Raw genomic sequence first — 12500 nt, forward strand, 5'->3', positions numbered from 1 at the left:
TGAGGCAGCATCCCCGGGCGGCGGGCGGGAGGAGGCAGCCTCCCGCAAGCGGAACTTAGTCGTCGGAGGATGTCAGCGGGCGTGCGTAAGATAACGTATGTCCGCCTCTCGGTCACTCTGGCCGGGCGTGGGTGTGCGTCCGCGCCCGTCTTGTGAACCTCCAAGTGGAACTTAGTGATCGGAGGATGACACCGGGCGTGCGTAAGAGGCGCGTCCGGGGATGAGGCAGCATCCTCGGGCGTCAGCCGGGAGTAGGCAGCCTCCCCCAAGTGGAACGTAGCCTCCACTAAGTGGAACTCAGTCTCCGGAGGATGACAGCGGGCGTGCGTAAGAGGCGCGTCCGGGGATGAGGCAGCATCCTCGGACACCGGCCGGGAGCGCGCGGGCGCTGTGGAAGTAAGTACATCCGCTCCTGGTACCTAAAAATTCCTCCAGCGGCGGGCCCCGGGCCTAAACTTTCTCCGGGCCGCGCAACACGCACTTTCCGCCGGACACCGACGGAGGCAACGTCCCCCTCCTGCGGTGACAAAAAAAATCCACCCCTGGTACCTAAAAATTTCTCCAGCGGCGGGCCCCTGGCCTAAACTTTCTCCGGCCCGCGCAACACGCACTTTCCGTCGGACACGGACGGAGGCAACGTCCCCCTCCTGCGGTGACAAAAAAAATCCACCCCTGGTACCTAAAAATTTCTCCAGCGGCGGGCCCCTGGCCTAAATTTTCTCCGGCCCGCGCAACACGCACTTTGCGCCGGACGCCGGTCCCAAACCACCACCGCCGACCGCCACAAGGCGACAGCCACCATCCCCAAGCGCCATCCCCGACCGCCACAAGGCGACCGCCACAAGGCGACCGCCACAAGGCGACAGCCACCATCCCCAAGCGCCATCCCCGACCGCCACAAGGCGACCGCCACCAGCCGACCGCCACAAGGCGACAGCCACCATCCCCAAGCGCCATCCCCAAGCGCCACCCCCGACCGCCACCAGCCGACCGCCACCAGCCGACCGCCACCAGCCGACCGCCACCAGCCGACAGCCACCATCCCCAAGCGCCACCCCCGACCGCCGCCCCCCGACCGCCACAAGGCGACCGCCACCAGCCGACCGCCACAAGGCGACAGCCACCATCCCCAAGCGCCACCCCCGACCGCCACCCCCCGACCGCCACCAGCCGACCGCCACCAGCCGACCGCCACCAGCCGACCGCCACAAGGCGACAGCCACCATCCCCAAGCGCCATCCCCGACCGCCACCCCCCGACCGCCACAAGGCGACAGCCACCATCCCCAAGCGCCATCCCCGACCGCCACCCCCCGACCGCCACCAGCCGACCGCCACCAGCCGACCGCCACAAGGCGACAGCCACCATCCCCAAGCGCCATCCCCGACCGCCACAAGGCGACCGCCACAAGGCGACCGCCACCAGCCGACCGCCACAAGGCGACAGCCACCATCCCCAAGCGCCATCCCCGACCGCCACAAGGCGACCGCCACAAGGCGACCGCCACCAGCCGACCGCCACAAGGCGACAGCCACCATCCCCAAGCGCCATCCCCGACCGCCACCCCCCGACCGCCACCAGCCGACCGCCACCAGCCGACAGCCACCATCCCCAAGCGCCATCCCCAAGCGCCACCCCCGACCGCCACCAGCCGACCGCCACCAGCCGACCGCCACCAGCCGACCGCCACCAGCCGACAGCCACCATCCCCAAGCGCCATCCCCAAGCGCCACCCCCGACCGCCACCAGCCGACAGCCACCAGCCGACCGCCACCAGCCGACCGCCACCGGCCGTTCGCGGTGTGCGCCGCCGTTCCCCAAGCACCCTCCGGGACGAAGCCGGAGCCAGAGAATAGCAGCGGTGGTGCGTAAAAGCTGCGGCCGGGCCTCGCGGAAGGTCCCCGGGCGGCGAGCTGCGGAGCCCCGGCCTCCAGCTTCCACCAGGTAATAGGACCGGGCGCGCGTAAAAGCTGCGGCCGGGCCTCGCGGAAGGTCCTCGGGCATCCAGCGAGATCACACGGCCCCCACCGGAGGCGGCTAGCGCCTCCGTAGAGTAGTACCGGCCCGTGGAAGCGGCCGCCCGTCAGCCTGCGTTGCCGCTGGTCGAAAAATGCACTAAGTGCCAAACCCCATTCATTTACAACGGCGTGTCCGCCAGAGGGCGCACTTCCCCCGGCGGACCAGCCGGCGGGGCTCGTTAGAGAGTGTATCCGCCTGGCAGTGCCTCCTGGACGGCCTGTATTCCGGACCGCGACCGCTAACTTACGGGAGCCTAAACGGCCCGCGGACCAGCCGGCGGGTCCTCCGTGAAAGCCTATCCGCCTGGCGGTGCCTCCTGGCCGGCCTGGATTCCGGACCGCGACCGCTCACTCGCGGGACCCTAAACGGCCCGCGGACCAGCCGGCGGGTCCTCCGTGAAAGCCTATCCGCCTGGCGGTGCCTCCTGGCCGGCCTGGATTCCGGACCGCCACCGCTCACTCGCGGGACCCTAAACGGCCCGCGGACCAGCCGGCGGCTCCTCCGTGAAAGCCTATCCGCCTGGCGGTGCCTCCTGGCCGGCCTGGATTCCGGACCGCCACCGCTCACTCGCGGGACCCTAATCGGCCCGCGGACCAGCCGGCGGATCCTCCGTGAAAGCCTATCCGCCTTCGCCGGTTCCCCGGCCGGCCACGGGTGGCGAGAATCCGGCCTCCTCGCCCGGAGCGCGCTTCGACTTGGGCGAAAAATGCACCAAGTGCCAAACCCCATTCATTTACAACGGCGTGTCCGCCAGAGGGCGCACTTCCTCCGGCCGGCGGGGCTCGTTAGAGAGCGCGTCCGCCTTGGCCGGTTCCCCGGCCGGCCACGGGTGGCGAGAATCCGGCCTCCTCGCCCGGAGCGCGCTTCGACTTGGGCGAAAAATGCACTAAGTGCCAAACCCCATTCATTTACAACGGCGTGTCCGCCAGAGGGCGCACTTCCTCCGGCCGGCGGGGCTCGTTAGAGAGCGCGTCCGCTTTCGCCGGTTCCCCGGTCGGCCGCGAACGGCGAAAAGCCGGCCTCTTCCCCCGGAGCCCGGTGGGCGAATTTTTTTTTTTTTTTTTTTTTCAAAGTGCCAACGGCTCTCGCGCCGCGCTGCGTCCGCCTTCGCCGGTTCCCCGGTCGGCCCGAACGAGCGAAAATTCGGCCTCTTGCCCCGGAGCCCGGTCGGCGAATTATTTATTTATTTATTTATTTATTTTTCCAAAGTGCCAACGGCTCTCGCGCCGCGATGCGTCCGCCTTCGCCGGTTCCCCGGTCGGCCACGAACGGCCAAAAATCGGCCTCTCCCCCCGGAGCCCGGTCGGCGAATTATTATTTATTTATTTATTTATTTATTTATTTTTCCAAAGTGCCAACGGCTCTCGCGCCGCGATGCGTCCGCCTTCGCCGGTTCCCCGGTCGGCCACGAAGTATTGCGCATGATTATACGCGATGTTAATATTTATTTAATTATTAAATAAATACATACATGTGTTTATTAATGATATACGCGATGTTAATATTTATTTAATTATTACCTATATTATGAATAAACTAACGGTGATTTTACACGATTTGACTACATACGTGACCGTGATATAGTGCCGAGGGCTCCCGCGCCGTCACGCGTCCGCCTTGGCACGGGTCGCCCGCGGCAGCGAGCGTTCGGCTCGCGGGGGTCCGCGGGGTGTTATTAGGGAGTGCGGCAGCCGTGCCGAGGCTCCGGCCGGCCGCCGGAAGTCCCGCGGGGGAGCGTCGGAGCTCCGCGAGGCCGGCCGGGGAGCCTCTTAGTCATCGCCCGCGCTCGCGGTGGTCCCGGTCGCTTAAAGTGCCACGGGAGGCGTAGCGATGCGAGTGAGTGTGCGCAAAGTGCGAGAGGCGGTGCATTTACGCGCCGTGTCCGCGAGAGGGAGGCAATTCCCCGTTGCGACCTCCGGGAGATCAGCGGGCCGCCGAAAAGGCTCGGCCGGGGTGCCTGGAGCCTCCTCGGGCGTCGAGTTAGGAGGGGGGCGCGCGGAGAACCGGCTGGATGTCCCCTGGAAGCTCAGCGGGCCGTGGGAAAGGCTTGGCCGGGGTGCCGGAAGCCTCGGCCGGCTTAAAAGTGAGGAGGAAAGCGCGCGGAGAACCGGCCGGAGGTCCCCTGGAAGCTCAGCGGGCCGTGGAGAAAGCTTAGCCGGGGTGCCTGGAGCCTCGGCCGGCTTAAAATGTGAGGAGGAAAGCGCGCGGAGAACCGGCCGGAGGTCCCCTGGAAGCTCAGCGGGACGTGGGAAACGCTTGGCCGGGGTGCCGGAAGCCTCGGCCGGCTTAAAAGTGAGGAGGAAAGCGCGCGGAGAACCGGCCGGAGGTCCCCTGGAAGCTCAGCGGGCCGTGGGAAACGCTTGGCCGGGGTGCCGGGAGCCTCGGCCGGCTTAAAACGTGAGGAGGAAAGCACCGGGAGAACCGGCTGGAGGTCTTCTGGAAGCTCAGCGGGCCGCCGAAAACGCGTAGCCGAGGTGCCGGGAGCCTCCTCGGGCGTCAAAAGTGAGGAGCGACGCACCCCCGAGAACCGCCCGGGTCCTCCAGCCACCGTTGAAAAAGACGTCGAGTCAGGCTACCTTAAGAGAGTCACAGTTACTCCCGCCGTTTACCCGCGCGGAGCGTCATCGCCTCCGCGAACCGTCAAAAATAAATAAATTCATAAATAAATAAATGTCAAGTGAGCCTACCTTAAGAGAGTCACAGTTACTCCCGCCGTTTACCCGCGCGGAGCGTCATCGCCTCCGCGAACCGTCAAAAATAAATAAATACATAAATAAATAGATGTCAAGTGAGCCTACCTTAAGAGAGTCACAGTTACTCCCGCCGTTTACCCGCGCGGAGCGTCATCGCCTCCGCGAACCGTCAAAAATAAATAAATACATAAATAAATAGATGTCAAGTGAGCCTACCTTAAGAGAGTCACAGTTACTCCCGCCGTTTACCCGCGCGGAGCGTCATCGCCTCCGCGAACCGTCAAAAATAAATAAATACATAAATAAATAGATGTCAAGTGAGCCTACCTTAAGAGAGTCACAGTTACTCCCGCCGTTTACCCGCGCGGAGCGTCATCGCCTCCGCGAACCGTCAAAAATAAATAAATACATAAATAAATAGATGTCAAGTGAGCCTACCTTAAGAGAGTCACAGTTACTCCCGCCGTTTACCCGCGCGGAGCGTCATCGCCTCCGCGAACCGTCAAAAATAAATAAATACATAAATAAATAGATGTCAAGTGAGCCTACCTTAAGAGAGTCACAGTTACTCCCGCCGTTTACCCGCGCGGAGCGTCATCGCCTCCGCGAACCGTCAAAAATAAATAAATACATAAATAAATAGATGTCAAGTGAGCCTACCTTAAGAGAGTCACAGTTACTCCCGCCGTTTACCCGCGCGGAGCGTCATCGCCTCCGCGAACCGTCAAAAATAAATAAATACATAAATAAATAGATGTCAAGTGAGCCTACCTTAAGAGAGTCACAGTTACTCCCGCCGTTTACCCGCGCGGAGCGTCATCGCCTCCGCGAACCGTCAAAAATAAATAAATACATGAATAAATAGTCAAGTGAGCCTACCTTAAGAGAGTCGTAGTTACTCCCGCCGTTCGGCCGCTTAAAGTGCCACGGGAGGCGTAGCAATGCGAGTGAGTGTGCGCCAAGTGCGAGAGGCGGTGTATTTACTCGCCGTGTCCGCGAGAGGGAGGTAACTCCCCGTTGCGACCTCCGGGAGAGCAACGGGCCGCCGAAAACGCTCAGCCGAGGTGCTGGAAGCCTCGGCCGGCTCTCAAAGCGAGGCGCGAGGCACCGGGAGAACCGGCTGGAGGTACCCTGGAAGCTCAGCGGGCCGTGGGAAACGCTCAGCCGAGGTGCTGGAAGCCTCGGCCGGCTCACAAAGCGAGGCGCGAGGCACCGGGAGAACCGGCTGGAGGTCCCCTGGAAGCTCAGCGGGCCGTGGGAAACGCTCAGCCGAGGTGCTGGAAGCCTCGGCCGGCTCACAAAGCGAGGCGCGAGGCACCGGGAGAACCGGCCGGAGGTCCCCTGGAAGCTCAGCGGGCCGTGGAGAAAGCTTAGCCGGGGTGCCGGAAGCCTCGGCCGGCTTAAAATGTGAGGAGGAAACCGGCTGGACGTCTTCTGGAAGATCAGCGGGCCGTGGAAAATGCTAAGCCGAGGTGCTGGTTGTCGAATAAGGCTCCGCCATCTCGTAGAAGGTGCTAATAAAGTTCATATCCGCTCGGCTGGAGGTAATTGGCCCGCGGACCGGCCGGCGGGACCTCCGTGACAGCCTACCCGCCTGGCGGTGCCTCCTGGCCGGCGTGCATTCCGGGCCGCGACCGCTAACTTACGGGACCATAAATGGCCCGCGGACCAGCTGGCGGGACCTCCGTGACCGCCTATCCGCCTGGCGGTGCCTCCTGGCCGGCCTGGATTCCGGACCGCGACCGCTCACTCGCGGGACCCTAAATGGCCCGCGGACCAGCCGGCGGGACCTCCGTGACAGCCTATCCGCCTCCCGGTGGCTGCTGGCCGGCGCGGATTCCGGGCCGCGACCGCTAACTTACGGGACCCCAATTGGCCCGCGGACCAGCCGGCGGGACCCCCGTGACCGCCTATCCGCCTTGGCCGGTTCCCCGGCCGGCCACGGATGGCGAGAATCCGGCCTCCTCGCCCGGAGCGCTCGTCGGCTTCGGCGAAAAATGCACTAAGTGCCAAACCCCATTCATTTACAATGGCGTGTCCGCCAGAGGGCGCAGTTCCCCCCGCGGACCGGCCGGCGGGACCTCCGTGACAGCCTATCCGCCTGGCGGTGGCTGCGGGCCGGCGCGGATTCCGGGCCGCGACCGCTAACTTACGGGACCCCGATTGGCCCGCGGACCAGCCGGCGGGACCTCCGTGACCGCCTATCCGCCTGCGCTGGTTCCCCGGCCGGCGCGAATTCCGGGCCGCGACCGCTAACTTACGGGACCCCGATTGGCCCGCGGACCAGCCGGCGGGACCTCCGTGACCGCCTATCCGCCTGCGCTGGTTCCCCGGCCGGCGCGAATTCCGGGCCGCGACCGCTAACTTACGGGACCCCGATTGGCCCGCGGACCAGCCGGCGGGACCTCCGTGACCGCCTATCCGCCTGCGCTGGTTCCCCGGCCGGCGCGAATTCCGGGCCGCGACCGCTAACTTACGGGACCCCGATTGGCCCGCGGACCAGCCGGCGGGACCTCCGTGACCGCCTATCCGCCTGCGCTGGTTCCCCGGCCGGCGCGAATTCCGGGCCGCGACCGCTAACTTACGGGACCCCGATTGGCCCGCGGACCAGCCGGCGGGACCTCCGTGACCGCCTATCCGCCTGCGCTGGTTCCCCGGCCGGCGCGAATTCCGGGCCGCGACCGCTAACTTACGGGACCCCGATTGGCCCGCGGACCAGCCGGCGGGACCTCCGTGACCGCCTATCCGCCTGCGCTGGTTCCCCGGCCGGCGCGAATTCCGGGCCGCGACCGCTAACTTACGGGACCCCAATTGGCCCGCGGACCAGCCGGCGGGACCTCCGTGACCGCCTATCCGCCTCCGCTGGTTCCCCGCTCGGCGTGGATTCCGGACCGCGACCGCTAAATTACGGGACCCAAATTGGCCCGCGGACCAGCCGGCGGGACCTCCGTGACCGCCTATCCGCCTTCGCTGGTTCCCCGGTCGGCCACAGATGACGAATATTCGGCCTCTCGCTCTGGAAGTCCTGCCGACTTAGCCGAAAATTTTCTAAGTGCCATCGGCTCTCGCTCGGAAAAGTGTCCGCCTCGTCTGGTTCCCCAGCTCGGCCTCAGAATTCGAAAATTCGGCCTCTCTGAGGTACCAGGGGTAGGCTTTATGTACTTGGTCCCCCCAGTTAGTGTACTCATCACTTTACCCCCCTTTCGCAAAATATAGTCGGCACGTATGTGCAGAACTGTTTATTTTCATTTTAAAAATTTTCTAAGTGCCAGCGGAAGCTGTCACACGAACTGTCCGAGCTACCACGGTGCCCATCCCGGGCAGTGACGGCAAAAGGCCGATGTGTGTTTGATGGAAGTCTGAATAATTTCTAAGTGCCAACGGCTCAACCGCCGTAAAGTGTCCGCCTCGGCTGGTTCTCCCGGTCGGCCCGAACGAGCGAAAATTCGGCCTCTTCCCCTGGAGGTCCGGAACATTTTGGCGAATATTTTCAAAGTGCCAACGGCTGTTCCGCCGTAACGTGTCCGACCCGGCTGGTTCCTCCGGTCGGCCCGAACGAGCGAAAATTCGGCCTCTTCCCCTGGAGGTCCGGACGACTTTGGCGAATATTTTCTAAGTGCGAATGGCTGTTGCGCCGTAACGTGTCCGACCCGGCTGGTTCCTCCGGTCGGCCTGAACGAGCGAAAATTCGGCCTCTTCCCCTGGAGGTCCGGACGACTTTGGCGAATATTTTCAAAGTGCCAACGGCTGTTGGGCCGTAAAGTGTCCGACCCGGCTGGTTCCTCCGGTCGGCCCGAACGAGCGAAAATTCGGCCTCTTCCCCTGGAGGTCCGGAACATTTTGGCGAATATTTTCAAAGTGCCAACGGCTGTTGCGCCGTAACGTGTCCGACCCGGCCGGTTCCTCCGGTCGGCCCGAACGAGCGAAAATTCGGCCTCTTCCCCTGGAGGTCCGGAACATTTTGGCGAATATTTTCAAAGTGCCAACGGCCGTTCCGCCGTAAAGTGTCCGACCCGGCTGGTTCCTCCGGTCGGCCCGAACGAGCGAAAATTCGGCCTCTTCCCCTGGAGGTCCGGACGACTTTGGCGAATATTTTCAAAGTGCCAACGGCTGTTGGGCCGTAAAGTGTCCGACCCGGCTGGTTCCTCCGGTCGGCCCGAACGAGCGAAAATTCGGCCTCTTAACCCTGGAGGTCCGTTCAAGTTTAACGAATAATTTCTAAGTGCTAACGGCTGTTGCGCCGTAACGTGTCCGACCCGGCCGGTTCCTCCGGTCGGCCCGAACGAGCGAAAATACGGCCTCTTCCCCTGGAGGTCCGGAACATTTTGGCGAATATTTTCAAAGTGCCAACGGCTGTTGCGCCGTAACGTGTCCGACCCGGCTGGTTCCTCCGGTCGGCCCGAACGAGCGAAAATTCGGCCTCTTCCCCTGGAGGTCCGTTCAAGATTAACGAATATTTTCTAAGTGCCAACGGCTCTTGCGCCGAAAAGCGTCCGCCTCGGCTGGTTCCCGATGTCGGCCAGAACAAGTGAAAATTCGGCCTCTTCCCCTGGAAGTCCGGCCGAGTTCGGCGAATATTTCCTAAGTGCCAACGGCTGTTCCGCCGTAAAGAGTCCGACTCGGCTGGTTCCCGATGTCGGCCAGAACAAGTGAAAATTCGGCCTCTTCCCCTGGAGGTCCGTTCAAGATTAACGAATATTTTCTAAGTGCCAACGGCTCTTGCGCCGAAAAGCGTCCGACTCGGCTGGTTCCCGATGTCGGCCAGAACAAGTGAAAATTCGGCCTCTTCCCCTGGAGGTCCGTTCAAGATTAACGAATATTTTCTAAGTGCCAACGGCTGCTCCGCCGTAAAGCGTCCGCTTCGGCTGGTTCCCGATGTCGGCCAGAACAAGTGAAAATTCGGCCTCTTCCCCTGGAGGTCCGTTCAAGATTAACGAATATTTTCTAAGTGCCAACGGCTCTTGCGCCGAAAAGCGTCCGCCTCGGCTGGTTCCCGATGTCGGCCAGAACAAGTGAAAATTCGGCCTCTTCCCCTGGAGGTCCGTTCACGATTAACGAATATTTTCTAAGTGCCAACGGCTCTTGCGCCGAAAAGCGTCCGCCTCGGCTGGTTCCCGATGTCGGCCAGAACAAGTGAAAATTCGGCCTCTTCCCCTGGAGGTCCGTTCAAGATTAACGAATATTTTCTAAGTGCCAACGGCTCTTGCGCCGAAAAGCGTCCGCCTCGGCTGGTTCCCGCGGTCGGACACAAAATGTGTCAATTCGGCCTCTCTGAGGTACCAGGGGTGGGCTTTATGTACTTGGTCCCCCCACTTAGTGTACTCATCACTTTACCCCCATTTCGCAAAATATAGTCGGCACGTATGTGCAGAACTGTTTATTTTCATTTTAAAAATTGTCTAAGTGCCAGCGGAAGCTGTCACGCGAACTGTCCGAGCTACCACGGTGCCCATCCCGGGCAGTGACGGCAAAAGGCCGATGTGTGTTTGATGGAAGTCTGAATAATTTCTAAGTGCCAACGGCTCAACCGCCGTAAAGTGTCCGCCTCGGCTGGTTCTCCCGGTCGGCCCGAACGAGCGAAAATTCGGCCTCTTCCCCTGGAGGTCCGGAACATTTTGGCGAATATTTCCTAAGTGCCAACGGCTGCTCCGCCGTAAAGTGTCCGCCTCGGCTGGTTCCCCCGGTCGGCCAGAACAAGTGAAAATTCGGCCTCTTCCCCTGGAGGTCCGGAACATTTTGGCGAATATTTCCTAAGTGCCAACGGCTGCTCCGCCGTAAAGTGTCCGCCTCGGCCGGTTCACCCGGTCGGCCAGAACAAGTGAAAATTTGGCCTCTTCCCCTGGAGGTCCGGAACATTTTGGCGAATATTTCCTAAGTGCCAACGGCTGCTCCGCCGTAAAGTGTCCGCCTCGGCCGGTTCACCCGGTCGGCCAGAACAAGTGAAAATTTGGCCTCTTCCCCTGGAGGTCCGGAACATTTTGGCGAATATTTCCTAAGTGCCAACGGCTGCTCCGCCGTAAAGTGTCCGACTCGGCTGGTTCCCCCGGTCGGCCAGAACAAGTGAAAAATCGGCCTCTTCCCCTGGAAGTCCGGCCGAGTTAAGGCAAATATTTCCTAAGTGCCAACGGCTGCTCAGCCTTAAAGTGTCCGACTCGGCTGGTTCCCGATGTCGGCCAGAACAAGTGAAAATCCGGCCTCTTCCCCTGGAAGTCCGGCCGAGTTAAGGCAAATATTTCCTAAGTGCCAACGGCTGCTCAGCCTTTAAGTGTCCGACTCGGCTGGTTCCCGATGTTGGCCAGAACAAGTGAAAATCCGGCCTCTTCCCCTGGAAGTCCGGCCGAGTTAAGGCAAATATTTCCTAAGTGCCAAGGGCTGCTCAGCCTTAAAGGGCCCGACTCGTCTGGTTCCCGATGTCGGCCAGAACAAGTGACAATTCGGCCTCTTCCCCTGGAGGTCTTTTCAAGTTTAACGAATATTTTCTAAGTGCCGACGGCTGCTCCGCCTTAAAGCGTCCGACTCGGCTGGTTCCCGATGTCGGCCAGAACAAGTGACAATTCGGCCTCTTCCCCTGGAGGTCCTTTCAAGTTTAACGAATATTTTCTAAGTGCCAACGGCTGCTCCGCCTTAAAGCGTCCGACTCGGCTGGTTCCCGATGTCGGCCAGAACAGGTGAAAATTCGGCCTCTTCCCCTGGAGGTCCGTTCAAGTTTGGCGAATATTTTCTAAGTGCCAACGGCTGCTCCGCCTTAAAGTGTCCGACTCGGCTGGTTCCCGATGTCGGGCAGAACAAGTGACAATTCGGCCTCTTCCCCTGGAAGTCCGGCCGAGTTTGGCGAATATTTTCTAAGTGCCAACGGCTGCTCCGCCGTAAAGAGTCCGACTCGGCTGGTTCCCGATGTCGGCCAGAACAAGTGACAATTCGGCCTCTTCCCCTGGAGGTCCTTTGAAGTTTAGCGAATATTTTCTAAGTTCCAACGGCTCTTGCGCCGAAAAGCGTCCGACTCGGCTGGTTCCCGATGTCGGCCAGAACAGGTGAAAATTCGGCCTCTTCCCCTGGAGGTCCGTTCAAGTTTGGCGAATATTTTCTAAGTGCCAACGGCTGCTCCGCCTTAAAGTGTCCGACTCGGCTGGTTCCCGATGTCGGGCAGAACAAGTGACAATTCGGCCTCTTCCCCTGGAAGTCCGGCCGAGTTTGGCGAATATTTTCTAAGTGCCAACGGCTGCTCCGCCGTAAAGAGTCCGACTCGGCTGGTTCCCGATGTCGGCCAGAAAAAGTGACAATTCGGCCTCTTCCCCTGGAGGTCCTTTGAAGTTTAGCGAATATTTTCTAAGTGCCAACGGCTCTTGCGCCGAAAAGCGTCCGCCTCGGCTGGTTCCCGCGGTCGGCCGTAATAGGCGAAAATTCGGCCTCTTCCCCTGGAGCGACCTCCAAATTTGGGCGAAATTTTTCTAAGTGCCTAAAGGTACCAGGGGTTTGGGTACCAGGGGTGCAGTACGAACTGGTCTTTTGTCAACCCATGTACTTTTTCTAGAGTACATGGGTTGGTCCCCCCACTTAGTGTACTCATCACTTTACCCCCCTTTCGCAAAATATAGTCAGAACGAGCATGGGGGACGCAATTGTTTTCCATGCAAATCAATTGGGCCTGGTCCGAGCGCTGGTAACGGCCGCCAGCAAGCGTCCCCTGCTCGGATAGCAGAACTGAAGAAGGCACGGCACTTCCAGAGAGAGAGAGAAAATTTTCTAAGTGCCACATTTCTCAAAAATTTTCAAAGTGCCACATTTCTC

This window comes from Syngnathus scovelli, unplaced genomic scaffold (genome assembly GCF_024217435.2).
Source record: "Syngnathus scovelli strain Florida unplaced genomic scaffold, RoL_Ssco_1.2 HiC_scaffold_310, whole genome shotgun sequence".
In the NCBI taxonomy this organism is placed as follows: domain Eukaryota; kingdom Metazoa; phylum Chordata; class Actinopteri; order Syngnathiformes; family Syngnathidae; genus Syngnathus; species Syngnathus scovelli.